This window comes from Leucoraja erinacea, chromosome 18 (assembly GCF_028641065.1).
Source record: "Leucoraja erinacea ecotype New England chromosome 18, Leri_hhj_1, whole genome shotgun sequence".
NCBI classification, from domain to species: Eukaryota; Metazoa; Chordata; class Chondrichthyes; order Rajiformes; family Rajidae; genus Leucoraja; species Leucoraja erinaceus.
Window position 1 is genome coordinate 38,420,814 of NC_073394.1, and position 16,006 is coordinate 38,436,819.

A 16,006-nucleotide genomic window follows, 5' to 3' on the forward strand; every position below is an offset into this window, starting at 1 on the left:
TTCTCATATAAATTTCAGCTGCGTTCAGTCCAGATTTCCCTACAGGCGTGACTCTTATTTAAAGCAAACCATGATGAATGTTTCAATTTAACCAAATTCAGTCTCAGCCTTCAATTTACTATTTTAATTTTCAGTGTCCATCTTATCCTTCTCATTCCACAGCATTGTGGTCGATAACACAATTCCATTCCAATTCCTGTGGAATTCCCAGTTGTTCAAATGTAAACAAACAATTTCCATATGTTGTGAATTCTATCATAAATCCAATTAAGAATGCCAATTCTAGGGACAATTTCTTTCCACCTTGATAATAGAAGCCGCTTTATCATCAAGGGTTAAACAATTTAGATCCATTGGTCAAATACATCGACTCTGATATCTCAACACCCATTCAAGTTTCTCCTTCTAATTCAATAGACTTCTCCTCCAGTACTTAGTACTCCAGTGCTCCAGTGCTTCTTCCTTAGTATGTTGGCTCGGCTCTCAGTCCATAGGGGTTCTCTTATACTAGTTTCCCAACCACTGAGTAATTTCAAGTCTGGCCTCTTAAAGGGAGGTCCTGCTGTTCACAGTTCCGCTTTTGACCATTTCCAATTCCAACTCTCATGTTCCCTGAATAATTTCCATGTTACCAGATCTTCCCAAGTTCCATCCTTCCTGATGTTCTCTGAATAATCCTTCCCATCTTTGGCAGCCTGTCTGGGGATGAGACAATAACAATATCAATTAATAATCAAATATCCCTAAGCCAAATCTCACAAGTCAGTTCCAAATCTCAAATTTTAAAGCCCCTCCAATTCATTACCATACAATTTAGAGACCGAATTCAACATTTTATAAATTTATTTCTAATAATCATAATTTAGTAAGTGTTTTATCCCAAACCACAGAGGAACCTTTTATTCAAATTCAGTTCTTCAAAGTGGAGCTTGCTCCAATAGTCGTTGTAGGTTGTCGGTGTTGTTTCTCTAGGAAAGATTAGATAGTGTTACTCTCCTTTCCTTTACCGGCATCAAAAGCTAGATGATGTTAAAGTTGGGCACTAGGGTAGGTTTTCTTCTTCTTCTCTGATGTCAGTTTCAAGGGAGTAGGGATACTGAGGAGCAGCTTTCTCTATCTGTTGGCCTTCCCAGATTTGTCTTAAAGGGACAGGACATTATCATTTCCTCCTGCTTGTTAATTTCTGTTTATGGGGAGCTACATTACCTGTGCTGTCTTCTGCCCGTTCTCAAGGGGTCTGTATAGTTTATTCCAATGACAGATTTTTGTCCATCCAGCGGCCAAAGTTTGCTTCCCAAAACTCCATTTAATTCTCCAGATAATCCTTTTAATCTGTCTGCTTCATGCGGAAGCTTCTCGCAAATTATTCTTATCGGGCTTCCGGGTCTATTTGATAAGTCCACATACTAGGAGTCCGAGAACAAGTCTAGATTTGCAAAATCAAATTTCCAAATACAGAATTTCACATTGAAGTTCTGCCCGTACGCCACATACACGGGTTCTCGAATTCAAACAAAATTGTCCAATGAAATCTCGAATGGACTAGAGTATTCCCAGCCTATCTATACTCTATCCACCGAGCCCAGTGCCTTTACGAGATTTGTCCGTCACTCCAGGGAGGGACTCAGACACCTTCATGCAGACACCCCTCTTTGCTGGGCACCGGGGATTCAGCGCCTAGCCTCTTCGCGCTGGCAGTCGATGCCGATTTTCAGAACGCACCTTTCCAATCAGTGCTCCCGGCAAAGGTAGATCAATACGTAGACCAGACCTGTGTTTCAATATCCCACCAATTGGATACCAAATCTGGACAATGGGCCACCCCTCGCCCAATGAAGCGCGTCAGGCTCTCGTTAAAGCAGCTGCAGTCTGCCAACTATAACCAGTTTCGGGCCACTCCACGCCCTGTTTCGTGCACGCCTAATCCCAAGGAGTGCTAACCACCCTCCCCCCCCCTTTCCCGTGCTTGCTAGACTCTGTTCTAATGATCTCAACTGGACCCTTTCCCAAGCCCGCAAATAATCGATCCGCTCCGACTAGCAAAGTGCCGAAAACCAAAGCGAAAACCGCACAGTGGGCCCGATATCTGCACTCGCAATCAAAACAGTTTCAACATCCTTGATCACAAACTTGCGTTTGGGGGTCCGTTGAGATCCTGGATGAGCCCCCATTGGAAATTGCTCATTCTAAGCTTCCCCCCAGTCTAGTTTCAGTCAAAAATCACTGAGTGTTGCACTTGCGCATCTAAACTTTATTTTGACAAAACACAATTACAGTTCCCACTATTGTACCTAACCACCGCGGGTTCGATCCTCGTATCTGCCTGATCAAGCCCTCTTGGCCTCGCTCAAACAGAGACACTCCAGAAGGTCACGCAGTCCCAAGCGCTCTCCCAGAATATCGACACAGGACCTCGTGGTAGCGGACTTTTATAGGTCCCCGAACCTCGAGGGGCCGAACCACATGGGGGTGGTCTCTTTACAATCCTATAACAGATATCGATTAACCCCATACACGACAGACTTTTCCATAACCCAATAATACAGTGGCTAATACATTGTATTCAAACAGTGTTTCTCAGAGTAAATGGACATCGCAACATGTGCAAGAATACCAGACAAGGCTCAATACTTAATCCAATCAACATCCAGCAAAGTAAAGCTTTGCAACAATATTTACAATGTTTATGTCTGGTTTACATTCATCTAATCCATTCTATGCATTTTGTACCTAATCGTCAGGGTCTGCAGATGTTCCCATTCTCTTCCTGCAGCTCTGATCTAGGCTATAGACAAACTGGCACCATTCTGCAGCATGTCCCATTTCTACAGAAAGCACTTTTAAATTGACAAAATGGCCTTAGCAGCCCAGAAGCCTTTACTCAATTTTAGTGTCCTAGCCTCTCCAATTTGGCCAGGATTAACATTAGCAGTTTCGACATTATAATTACATTATTACATGGTATTAAATCATAGGTTGGTGTTGCATTACAGTGCTGGCGACTTTAGGCATTAATTTCTTACATCTTAACTTATTATCCAACTTAACATCTTAACATTCCAGCAACGATCAGGCTCTTGAATACTGCCAGAGGAAGTAGTTCGGAAAGAAATACAAAAACCATTTAAAGGATGTATGGACAGATACATGATAGGAAACGTTTCGTGGGATATCGGCCAAATGTAGTCCAATGGAACTAGCTTAGATGGGATAACTTGGTCAGCATGGAAGAAGTGGGCTGAAGGGCCTGTTTCTATGCTGTGACTATGAGTGCAGCACAGTGGTTCACCCACTCTGTGTTGCTGACTTGCAGCACCAGATCCTGACCTTAGATGCTGTCTTTACAGAGTTTGTACGTTCTCCCTGTGACCGCGTGGGTTTTCTCCAGGTGCTCCGGTTTCCTCTCACATCTTAAAGACGTGCGGGTTTGTAGGTTAATAGGCTTCTATAAGTTCCCCCCTAGTGTGTAGGGTGCAAAGGCGGGATAATATTGAACTGGTGAATGGGTGGGCATTGGTCGGCGCGGACTTGGTGGGCCGAAGGGCCTGTTTCTGTGCTGTATCTCTAAACTAAACTACCTGATTGCAAATTCACCCCTGCATAATATCTAACGGAGAATAGTGCCAAGTGACGACAAATGGGAGAGATTTGCAGAAAGGCCGACTGGAAAACATTACTGACCTTAAACAAGAATGACAAACTTGAAACATCATTTGATCCACGGCTGCCTATTAAGGTCTGACCACATTTTGAAACACTTCCTGAAGATTAGTCGGCTGTAATTCTGAATGATTGGGAATGGATGTCGGAACAGACATCTGACCACTGTGTTACTGTCTAGGTTCTGTAGCTTTCAATCTTGTCTTCTCTTTAACCGGCTAATGAGAGATCAGGTTGTCGAGCCAGGAATAAATTGATGGCCACCGTTCCAAGGAGGACCAGAGAGTCCCATCTGTGATTGTTGTACCTGGGCCAGAGGACGTTTACAGATCACGTTGCAAATTGGTGCTCATGCATAGTGCTCTGTGTCGTTGCTGAGTCCTTTGTACAAGGTAAAGACTGGCGTATAATAACCTCAGGCACAAGGGACTGCAGATGCGGGAATCATGTGCAAAACACAAAGTGCTGGAGGAACTCAGCGGGCCAGGCAGCGTCTGTGGAGGGAATGGACAGGTGGTATATTGTGTTAAGTTTGTGTTGAGTTTATTGCCAGGTGTACCGAGGTACAGTGAAAAGCTTTTGTTGCGTGCTAACCAGTCAACGGAAAGACAATACATGATTACAATAGAACCTTCTACAGTGTACAGATACAGGATAAAGAGAATACCTTGAAAAACAATTAGTGGAAGATAAAGTCCGATCAAAGTTAGTTGGGGGGCAGTGGAGGCCAAATCACTGGATTGATTTAAGAGAGAGTTAGATAGAGCTCTAGGGGCTAGTGGAATCAAGGGATATGGGGAGAAGGCAGGCGCGGGTTATTGATTTGGGACGATCAGCCATGATCACAATGAATGGCGGTGCTGGCTTGAAGGGCCGAATGGTCTCGTCCTGCACCTATTTTCTATGTTTCTATGTTTCTATGTCTACAATGAGGTAGATAGTAGCTCAGGACTGCTCTCTAGTTATTGGTAGGATGGTTCAGTTGCCTGATAACAGCTGGGAAGAAACTGTCTCTGAATCTGGTGGTGTGCGTTTTCACACATCTATATCTTTTGCCTGATAGGAGAGGGGAGAAGAGGGAGTGGCCAGGGTGTAACTCGTCCTTGATTCTGCTGCTGGCCTTGCCGAGGCAGCGTGAAGTGTAAACGGAGCCAGTGCTTGGCCTGTGTGCTGGTCTGGGCTGCGTCCACAATTCTCTGCAATTCCTTGGGGCCTTGGATGCAGCTGTGTCCAAACCACACTGCGATGCATCCTTATAAAATGCTTTCTCCGGCAGTCCCCATTAGGACCATTCAATCACGTACAGCATTGGGTCAATGAGTACTGTACACTTATACCTGAATAGAAGTCATAGACAGGCAACCGCTATTAAGCCATTTATTTATTTCAATAAACAGTTCATTTTTAAACTCAGTGATACAGGCAGCATCTGTGAAGAGAAGTGACAGGTAACGTTTCAGGTCGGGAAACAAAGGAAAGGAAACAAACAGCTGAGCTGCTGTGTTCCTCCAACACTGTGTGTTTGGCATAGTGGATGATAACTAGTGAGTTACTGACCATTTCCCTACCCTCTACACACCAGCTGAGGCAGCCTTTCCACATTCACTTGCTCACTCTACTGGTTGCAGTTCCCCCATGTTGTAAGTAACCACAGCACAGTGGCATACCTGGTTTTGCCACTGCCTCACAGCGTCAGAGACATGAGTTTGATCCTGACCTCAGGTTCTGTCTGCATGTGGAGTTTGTACATTTTCCCTGTGACTGCTTGGGTTAGGGGTGGGGAACCTGTGGCCTTAAGTGCGGCCTTTTGAATGAATCCAAACTTTGTAATTGGCCAAATAAAAGATGTCACAAAATGGAGAATCTCTGTATTTGCAAAGCCTGCTTGGGCTCTCTCTGTGAAAGTTGCAAGCTGTGAGTCACAGCTCCAAGGAGTCTGGACCCTAGATGGAAGTTGAGGATAAGGTGAGGTCCAGATGTCCTTCCTTTTGTTAATATGTATGAGGGTTTTGCAGAAGAGCTGAGCAGGTTTGCAAATGCATGATTAGGATGAATTAGCCCTCAACGTAACAGAACAACTTCACGCAATACTCCAAAAGGAAAATATATATTATTCAATCGCTGATTGAATCACCTGATACTACTGACTCAGCACAGGTTTTATACTTAATTCAGGCCATAACAAAAAATGTTCTTTGCTACGAAGAGTAACTCACTTTGGGCACTCTTACGGGTAGAACACGAGGAATAGATTTCTTCACCAACTTTCAAGATAAATGTCGTGAAGTTGGACTGGATTTGTTTCATTTAGTGAGTGTAAGTACAGACGGTGCACCTTCCATGACAGGAAAACGTGAAGGGTTTATTGCACAGATAAAAAAGGTATTATCAGATCCAGATGCTCTAATTTCTTCTCATTGTATCTTACATCAGCAAAATCTCTGTGCTAAATCTATTACTTTAAGTGACACTTTGCAACAAGTTATGTCTTGTTAACTATATTCGTGCAAATGCAACACGGCATCGTCAGTTTCATAATATGCTAAAGTTGGACTATGAGGCATTCAGTGTGGATTTGCCGTATCATTGTAAAGTGCGTTGGCTATCACAGGGACAGATGTTAGCAAAATGTTTATCTTTGCGAGAACAGATAGTTAAATTTCATGAAGAACAGAATCAGCAATGTGAATTATTGAAAGAAGATTTCTATAGAAATACTGCATTCCTGTATGATATCGTCAAAGCAAAATGACTTGAATGTTTCTTTACAAGTCCATATATGATATGTGGCAAAAAATTCAAGCATTTTGAAAAAAGCTATATCTTTTTTCAAAACTCTTCTTCAAAATGAAATTTCGGATGAACATTTTCCCCAGTTAGCGAAGGTCATTGATGAGCAGGAGGATTCATGCGAATCATTTGAAGAATATGCAGCTGTTATAGACTTATTAATTAAAGAATACAATGAAAGGTTCACTGACTCTGAGAATTATGACATCACACTCAAATTAGCATTTCAACCTCACCTAGATGATGTCTCCAAGGCACCTAAAGAACCACAGATGGAATTGATTGAGCTCTCAGAAGATGACATTTTAAAGTCCTTATTTGACACGAAGAAAGATCCTATTGAAATATGGTAAAATGCAATAGAATACCCACGTCTTCGGCAATTTGCACGAAAAATGCTTTCTTGCTTTTCAACCACTTATTGCTGCGAATTTACATTCTCCTACATAACCCAAATCAAGACGCCCTTAAGGTCACAAATGGCAGATACCCTTCTAGAAGATCAGCTGAAACTGCGTACCTCCATGTTGCAACCAAATATTCATATGCTTTCCCACAAAAAGCAGTCACAACAAAGTCATTAAAAGGTTACTTAACTTTAGAATTAACAAAATGTTTTCATTTTCTAGATGTTAGCACATAGTAGTTAGATTTTTACAAAATAATGTACATTTTGAAGTATATCTAATTGAAGTTTCTTGGATGCGGCCTTATTAGATTCCAACTAACTTAATGCGGCATTTCAATGTGAAAAGGTTCCCCACCCCTGGCTTGGATTTTCTCCCGTGCTCTGGCTTCCTCGTACATCCCAAAGGCGTGCAGGTTTGTTTATGGTCACATACACCAAGGGTCAGTGAAAAGCTTTTGCTGCCTGCAATCCAGTCAGCGGAAAGACAATACATGATTACAATCAAGCCATTTACCATTTGTAAGTGAATAGGCCTCCGTAAATTGCCCCTAGTGTGTAGGGAGTGGATGAGAAAGTGGAACTAGTGTGAATGGGTGATCGCTGGTCGGCATGGACTTGGTGGGCTGAAGGGCCTGTTTCCATGCTGTATATTTAAACTAAACATTCATTTAAGGCATTCATTCCTGTGAAAGGCCTTGTTCCACGCAGTATCTTTTAGTCAATCAATCAATCAATCAAAAACAATTGATAAGTATACGGAAGAGTGACTGTCGCTGAGATATCGTAGCGATGATGTTTAAGCTTTAGACTTTAGAGATACAGCATGGACCGAGTCCATGCAGACCAGCGATCCCTATACACTAACACTATCAGACACATTGGGAACAATTTACAATTTTAGAGAAGCCAAATTAATCTACAAACCTGTACGTCGTTGGAGTGTGGGAGGAAACCGGAGCACCCGGAGAAAACCCACGCAGTCACAGGGAGAACGTACAACCTCAGTACAGACAGCACCCATAGTCAGGATCGAACCCGGGTCTCTGGCGCTGCAGAGCCATATAGTGTTGCAGTGTGGAAACAGGCTTTTCAGCCTAACTTGCCCACACGGGCCAACAGCTACACTAGTCCCAACTGCCCATGTTTGGTCCATATCCCTTCAAACCAGTCCTATCCATGTACCTGTCTGACTGTTTCTTAATAGGGAACCACTCCACCTTGCGCCATTGTGCCACCCCTGTTTGTTGTGACAGTGCATGAGAGTAGAGCGTGTGTTGCCATCACGACAACGTTAAACATACTGATCTCGCTTCCCGGCCAGGTGACACTAATTGTGCGTAGTTGGCGCCCGTTCGTCGATAGACGCAGTACATGTCTGGGGATGAAATGCAACTTTTTTCCCGTCTTCCGAGCAGAGACTGAACAGTAAATGTCACCCTTGACTCATCTCCTCGTCCTGTCTCCAGTTGCTGTGGTGAAGATGAAAGCGCTGCCAGGCTTTCACCCTCACCTTCTGTGCGGTCGCCCTCCTTCCATTCGACATGTCACGGTGATCTCATCGAAGCTAAAGACTCACAGTGCTGCCACGGCTGCCTGCAATATTGTTTTGATAGAGCTCTTTGCTTTGTGAAGAGCTGTAAACTGTTGCACAAGAGGTCACAAAGTGAGGCTGATGCTGCACAGAGGGAGAATGGCCATTGCTGATATTCGGCCACACTTATAAATGTTTTGAAAGGGTGTAGTTTCAACCTTTATACATATGTTTTTGCTTGTTGTTTTTACATGGTTCAATGATACTTTATGGTCACACATACCTAGACATGGTAGATGCACAGAGTCCGTTACTTAGTGTGTAGGAAGGAACTGCAGATGTCGATTTAAACCGAAGATAGACACAGAAAGCTGGAGTAACTCAGCGGGTCAGGCAGCAGCTCTGGAGAGAAGGAATAGGCGACGTTTTGGGCCGAGACCCTTCGTCAGAGTGGGAGTCAGCTGAAAGGGAAATTCGAGATATACACAGTGATCTGGAGAGGTATAGAACAAATGGGTGAAAGATATGCAAAACAGTAGGATGTTGCAGAACCCTCGTCGGAGAGAGGGGGAGAACTTCTTCAAGGTAGGCGTACCTTGAAGAGACTTCTCAAAGGAGCAGACAAAATGTGCAGCAGGTAGTTGAGGCAGGTACTATAACAAAGGTGGACAAAATTGCTGGAGAAACTCAGCGGGTGCGGCAGCATCTATGGAGCGAAGGAAATAGGCTATGGAAGGAAATAGGCAACGTTTCCGGCCGAAACCCGAAAGGGTTTCGGCCCGAAACGTTACCTATTTCCTTTTTCCATAGATGCTGCCGCACCCGCAGAGTTTCTCCAGCAATTTTGTCTACCCTTTGATTCTCCAGCATCTGCAGTTCCTTCTTGAACACAGGTACTATAACAACATGTAAAAGACACTTGGACAGGTACATGGATAGGAAAGGTTACCCATCCATGCACCTGTCCCAAAGTCTTTTAATAGTACCTGCCTCATCTACCTCCTCTGGCAGCTCGTTCCATATACCAGCTACCCTCTGTGTGAAAACATTGCCCCTCAGGCTTGTATCGAACTTTGCCCATCTAACCTTACACCTATTTTGTTTTTGATTTCCCTACCATGGGTAGAAGACTGTGCATTCACCCTCTCGATCCCCTCATGATTTTATACAGCACAATGAGATCGCCCCTCAGCCTCTTGCGTTCAAGGAATAAAGTCCCAGCCTAACCCACCTCTCACTGTAGCTCAGGCGCTGGAGATCGAGGGTAGGGTGGGAGAGCGTAGCCTCATTTGAGGGATGCCTTGGTATGGACCCATAGCATTTGCTGCCTTCATTGCACTGCTTTAGATGGGCAGACATCTATCTAAAAAGAAACAAAAAAAGGTCTGTCATGCAAGGATTTAATTCTCGGGGAAATGTTTCATGAGCCACAATGGTACTTGTTGATAGATTGCATGAGAATGATGCCAGATCGACCCATTTTAATCAGGGCTATTAGCTTCCCAATTAATGAAGGAGATATAAATAGTTGTATCGGAAATCCTGCGCGTTTCATTCATTACCCCATTTTGTGTACGGGAGGCGTTAGATTACTAAAAGCATTTGATATTATTTAAAGGCACAAACTGTGTTTGGTCGCCTGGCTGTTTTTTGTAAATGCGCAAACTAACTGATGCAAAAGGCAAATCCAACCCGCTGTCATTAGGGTCTCTAATTTGTGAAATGGTCTAATTCTTGCGGCCACACATTGGTCAGGGCCATGCTTTGAACACTGTGATCTTTCATGTTGAAGTCGGGCAGACACTGAGCAGCAATTGTTCCTTGATTCCAGATTTATACACCCAGGCTACCTACCAGTCCCCCCCCCACTGAGATAAAGGTTGCAGAGTCACTTTATTTATGCAATATTGCATGTTTTTTTTTAATGGGGGGTGCGCACTAGCTATGCTAAGCATCCTTTGATCTTCTATCTCTAGTTTGCAATATCTGAGTGCCACCACTGATATGTGCTGTCAAAAAGAGACTGGGGCTGGGAAAAGTTCAACTTGACAAGAACAAGCTGCCCCCCCGGCTTGGGCTGAGACTTCAGAGCGGAGGGTCTGGTAGCCAGCAACGTGCTCTTTATCACTGTGCCTGCACGAGCAGCAATGCCCAGGCAGTGGGGGAGGCATGTTAACTGTCTGAAGAAGGGTCTCGACCTGAAAGGTCACCCATTCCATCTCTCCAGAGATGCTGTCTGTCCCGCTGAGTTACTCCAGCATTTTATGTCCATCTTCGGCTTAAGCCAGCATCTGCAGTTCCTTCCTACACATTAATTGTTTTCATTGCCGGGTGCTGATAGTGTGTGCTTCATGTCATCTTTTACCTAGCGCTCGCTTTTACATCTACTTTGTAGTGCTGCTATCAGCATTGACAATCTTCTGATCTACCTTTCTAAAGCTGTCAGACGCGGATAACTTCTGCTTTGAATAAGCTGCAAGCTGCATCAATAAGGCAGCAAATGTTCCGAACAATATCGCTCTTCTTCCCCGAATGAATGCATATTTTCCCCAAATTGAACAACCAATTATTTATTTTTTTTACGAGGAAAATATAATCGTTTATTTTTTTTAATTCTTTCTGTGTTGTGTACCACATTCTCTTTGGTCTCATGACTTAAAACTGCGTGACAAATCCAATTCTTAAGTGATAGGGAAATGAGACTGATTATACACAGACAAAAGATAAAGCAAGGAGATTTAACAAGATTATTCTGCAAGCAAATGTCACAGTTAAATGGCAAAGTAAGTAAATACGGTGCCAAATGTGGTGCTAAACCGTAGTGACAAGCTATGACCCTTCCCCTGTGCCAATATCATTTGCAGGCACGGTGTGCTGTTGACATTTAGATACACCTCTCCTTCATCTCTTATCAATCCCCTTCCGCCCCAGTCTCCTCTTTTCTGGTTATTGTCCGATGTCCACAACTGGACAAGTCATAACTTCCTCCAGTACAACTTGGGCAGCTTACAACCCAGCGATATTATTTCTCTAATTTCATGTACCTCCTATATTCCGTCACCCTCCTGTCAACCCCCCTCTCCCCCATCCTGGCCATCCTACCAGTTCCACTGTTCACATCCTTGTATCCCACTCGTTAACACATCTTCCCCAGCCAACAATGGGCCATGATGGGCTCCACCCTTTCTGTTGCCGTCCCTGCTTTGTGCTGGCCTTCTTTTGCCTCCAGTTTTGCCCCCCCCTCCCCTCCCCACCTCTATCTTTCAGTCTGAAAGAGGGTTCTGACCCAAAAAGTCACCTATTCCTTGGCTCCAGAGATGCTGCCTGACCTGTTGCGTTACTCCAGCATTTTGTGTGTATCTTCAGCGTAGACCAGCATCTATAGTTCCTTCCTACACATTCAGGAAAACCAACGCCATTGCTTTGCCCCACTTTGCCAGACCAGTTTCTTTAAGCCAATACCTTTCTTAATTTGTAAAGAACCGTTGATTCTGTTTAATACACAAAAGGACACAGAGTGCTGGAATGACTCAGCAGGTCTGTCAACATCTCTGCAGAACATGGATAGACGATGCCTCAGGTTACCACCCAGTGTGATGAAGGATCTCAACCCAAAACTTCACCCATCCACGTTCACCAGAGAAGCTGCCTGACCCGCTGAGCTACTCCAGCACTTTGTGACCTTTCTCAATTTGCTGTGCGTTGTGTCAGACTCATTTTGTGTGTGCAGAAACAAGAAACTGCAGATGCTGGCTTATAAAAGAAGACACTGTAAGCATGTTACAGATAGAGGCACCAGAACCTGCAGATGCTGGAATCCTGAGCAAAACACAAAATGGTGGAGGAACTCAACGGGTGAGACAGCATCTGTGGAGGGAATGGACAGACGTTTCAAGTCGAATCCCTTCCTCAGGGTGAGAATGAGAAATTGGGTGGATGAAATGGCAAGTTAAACTAGGAGGTAAAAAATCTGAGAAGAATTAATTTTTATCTTTGAAAGAAAAAGGAAACATTGTTCTGGGAGGAAAATAATCGTCACAGGGTTATTGCAACTCAATGATTCGTAAAGAGGTCAGAAATAATCCAAAGCTCAAACGTAGAAAATCTAGATGTCTTAGACATGGAACATAGAACAGTGCATCACAACAGCAGGCCCTTCAGCCCACAGTTTTTATGCCAAACATGATGCCAAGACAATCTCGCTGAGTTACTCCAGCTTTTGGTGTCTATCTCTTATCTACAGTAGCTGCACGTGATCCAGTTCCTTCCATTCCCAGTGTATACATGTGCCTATCCAAAAGCCTCTTCAACACCACTATCGTATCTGCCACCACTACCCTCAGCAACATGTTCCATGCACTCACCACCCTTTGTTGAAAAAAAAGTTGCCCCGCGCATTACATTTACACTTTGTCCCTCTCACCTTAAAGCTATGCCCCCTTGCTGGATTGTAAGTGGCTGCTGGGATGGAATATGATGCTCAGTATCAGGCTCGGGCTCTGTGGTCAAACACCAAGTGCTAGAGTAACACAGTGGGTCAGGCAGCATCCGTGGAGAACATGGATGGGTGACGTTTCAGGTCACTTCCCTTCTTCAGACTGATGGAGTGGAGTGGGGAGGGGGGTATGAGAAGCCTAGAAAGGAGTGGTGGGGACATGACAGAACCTGGTAAGTGATAGGTGGATACGTGAGAGAGTGGGAGATAATTGGCGGATGAATGGAGTAAGTGACAAAGGCTGGAGGTGAAAAGAAGACAAAAGGTTGTCAGATTAGGAGGGAAGGGTGAAATGTAAAGCCAGAGGGGAGGGGGGGGGACATATTAGTTTAATTTAGAGATATTGCACAAAGCAGAAATTCCCCTTCCAGCGTGTAGGCATCTATCGCTGCTGCCTAATCTGGAAATTGATATCTGGCTTTCAAACTGCTTAATACCTTTAGCAGATATTTTTGGGTTGACATCTTTACCATGGTGTTCTCCCACTGTGTTCTAGCTTCCTAGGACATAGGCCAGCTGTTTAAAATGTCCTTTGGCCCACCGAGTCCACACCAACCAGTGGTCACCCTGTACATTAACACTGCCCTAAACACTAGGGACAATTTACAATTTGCAGAAGCCAAATTAATCCTACACCCCGCATGTCTTTGGAATGTGGAAGGAAACCGGAGCACCGGGAGAATGCCCATGCGGTCACAGGAAGAACATACAAACTCTGTACCGACAGCACCTGTAGTCAGGATTGAGCCTGGGTCTCTAGTTTTGTAAGGCAGCAACTCCACCACTGTGCCAATGTGCTGCCGATATAGGTGGAAGGGAACTGAGGGAGGGGGAGCGAGGGGGCAGGATAGTGGGACAAAATGGGTGCACACCAAGGCTGGGAGAGAGAGTAGCGTGGGATGGGGCAATTGGCGACTTTGATTCCAACATCTGCAGTTCCTTGTATCTCCTTAGGCTCTATGATGATGACTTCCACAATCAAATAGTCTACTGACACTTACCATTCTCATGGTCATCCATGGTGCTTTATCAACAAGTGTAAATGCCCCCCCCGCAGTTAGTAGAACACCCAGCGTGAAAACATGCCCTTCGGCCCAACTTGCCCACACCGACCAACATGTCCCATCTACACTAGTCCCACCTGCCTGCGTTTTGTCAATATCCCTCTAAACCTGTCGACTCTTTGTACCTGTCTTACTGGTTCTTAAATGTTGCAGTACTCCCTGCCTCAACTACCTCCCTCGGTAGTTAGTTCCATTCGCCCACCACCATCTGTGTGAAAAAGTTACCCCTCAAATTCCTATTAAATCTTTCCCCTTCACATTAAACGTATGTCATCTCCTTCAAAGATTTGCTACTTAATTGAGATGGAGATAGTGGGCTGATATCAGTGGACATTTACCCCAGAACCAGACACTGCAGGAGAAGGGAGAAGGCTGGGCAAACAGCCATTACCACAAGTGTGGAAGGTACCATCAGGGCCATTCAACTGCATGGATGACACACAGTTGGAATAAAAGCTATTGCAAGAAATTGAGACACATTTTGGTTGTTGCGTCATGTGAATGGAGTGAAACTTTGCTCACATCAACTTTAAATATTGAATGGGGTTGAAGTATTATTAATGATCAGGAAATGTCACATTAGTTTCAGTAATCCATCATTCTCTTAGACACAAATGAGGATTTTGATCAACGTCAGTTATCTTGGCTCATCATTCTCTGGTCACCCAGCTACTGCAAGGAGCCAACACTCATATGTTGGCTCCTTGTCATATGCACCGACAACGGAACAGTGGAATTCTTGAGATAGTCACAAAGTGCTGAAGTAATTCAGTGGGTCAGGCAGCATCTCTGGAGAAGGTTTCAGGTCGGGACCCTTCTTCAAATTGAAAATGAAATTCTTATTTGTAGCAGCTTAACAACCCTAGAAATATGACACGCACCAGTATATAATAAACAAAAAATATCTACGCATTAATGACCATAATACTCGTGTCAAAAACCTAATGTCCTTAGTCCAACCAAAGATGGTCCATAGAAGTTCCTAGATGAGGTTAGTGTTATTCAGACAGCACCTGTAGTCAGGATTGAGCCTGGGTCTCTAGTTTTGTAGGCGAGCAGCCAACTGCCGATATAGGTGGGAACCAGGGAGGGGGAGAGAGGGGGTGCCAAATGGGGCACACAAGGATAGTTTTCAAGAGGCTGATGGTTGTTGGGATGAAGTTCTTAAACCTGGTGGTCACAGTTTTCTGACTCCTCTATCTTCTTCTCAATGGTAGGAGTGAAATGAGAGTGTGGTCAGGGTGGTGTGGATCTTTGATGTTGCTGGCTGTCTTATCGAGGCAGCGCCTCCTGTAGATCCCTTCGATGGTGGGGCGGTCAGTACTCGCCATGGACTGGGCAGTCTCTACCACTCTCTGTAATCATGTAAGAATGTCCTTATGTGTAAGAAGGAACTGCAGATGCTGGTTTGACCTGAAGATGTACACAAAGCTGGAGTAACTCAGCGGGACAGGCAGCTTCCCTGGAGAGAAGGAATGAGTGACATTTCGGGTCGAGACCCACCTTCCGACTGAGTTATTGCAGCTTTTTGTGTCTATCTAAGGATGTCCTTAACTTGAAAAGGGTGCAAAAGAGATTGACCATGATATTACGCATGCTTGCGGACGAGTTACAGGGAGAGGTTAGATAGACTGGGACTTTGAGGCATGGGATGCTAAGAGGTGACCTTATTGAGGCGTACAGAACATGAGGTGGCATGAATAAAGTTAATGCTCACAGTCTGTTTCCTGGGGTAGGGAATTTTAAAGCTATGGAGCACAGGCTTAAGGTGAAAGGGGAGAGATTTAAGAGGGACCTCACAGGCAACTTTTTCACTCAGAGGGTAGTCATATCTTCAATGATTTGCAAGAGGAAGTTATAGAAGCGGGTACACTTGCGACTGTTAAAAATCATTTGGACAACTATATGGATAGGAAGGTTTAAGAGGGCAAAATGTGGGCAAATGGGATTATCACAGTATTCCAATTTGGCCAGCATGGACAAGGTGGGCCGAAGGGCCTGTTTCCATGCTGGGTCTATATCTGGATAGTAATAAACCATCCATACTGAAGGAACTT

At 44.4% G+C, this 16,006-nt stretch overlaps 1 protein-coding gene across 6 annotated transcripts in view; it reads left to right on the top strand.

Annotated features, from left to right (window-relative positions):
* The window catches only part of sox6 (SRY-box transcription factor 6), a 428,636-nt gene that overhangs the window by 167,622 nt on the left and 245,008 nt on the right, over positions 1-16,006 (top strand). The window lies entirely within an intron of this gene.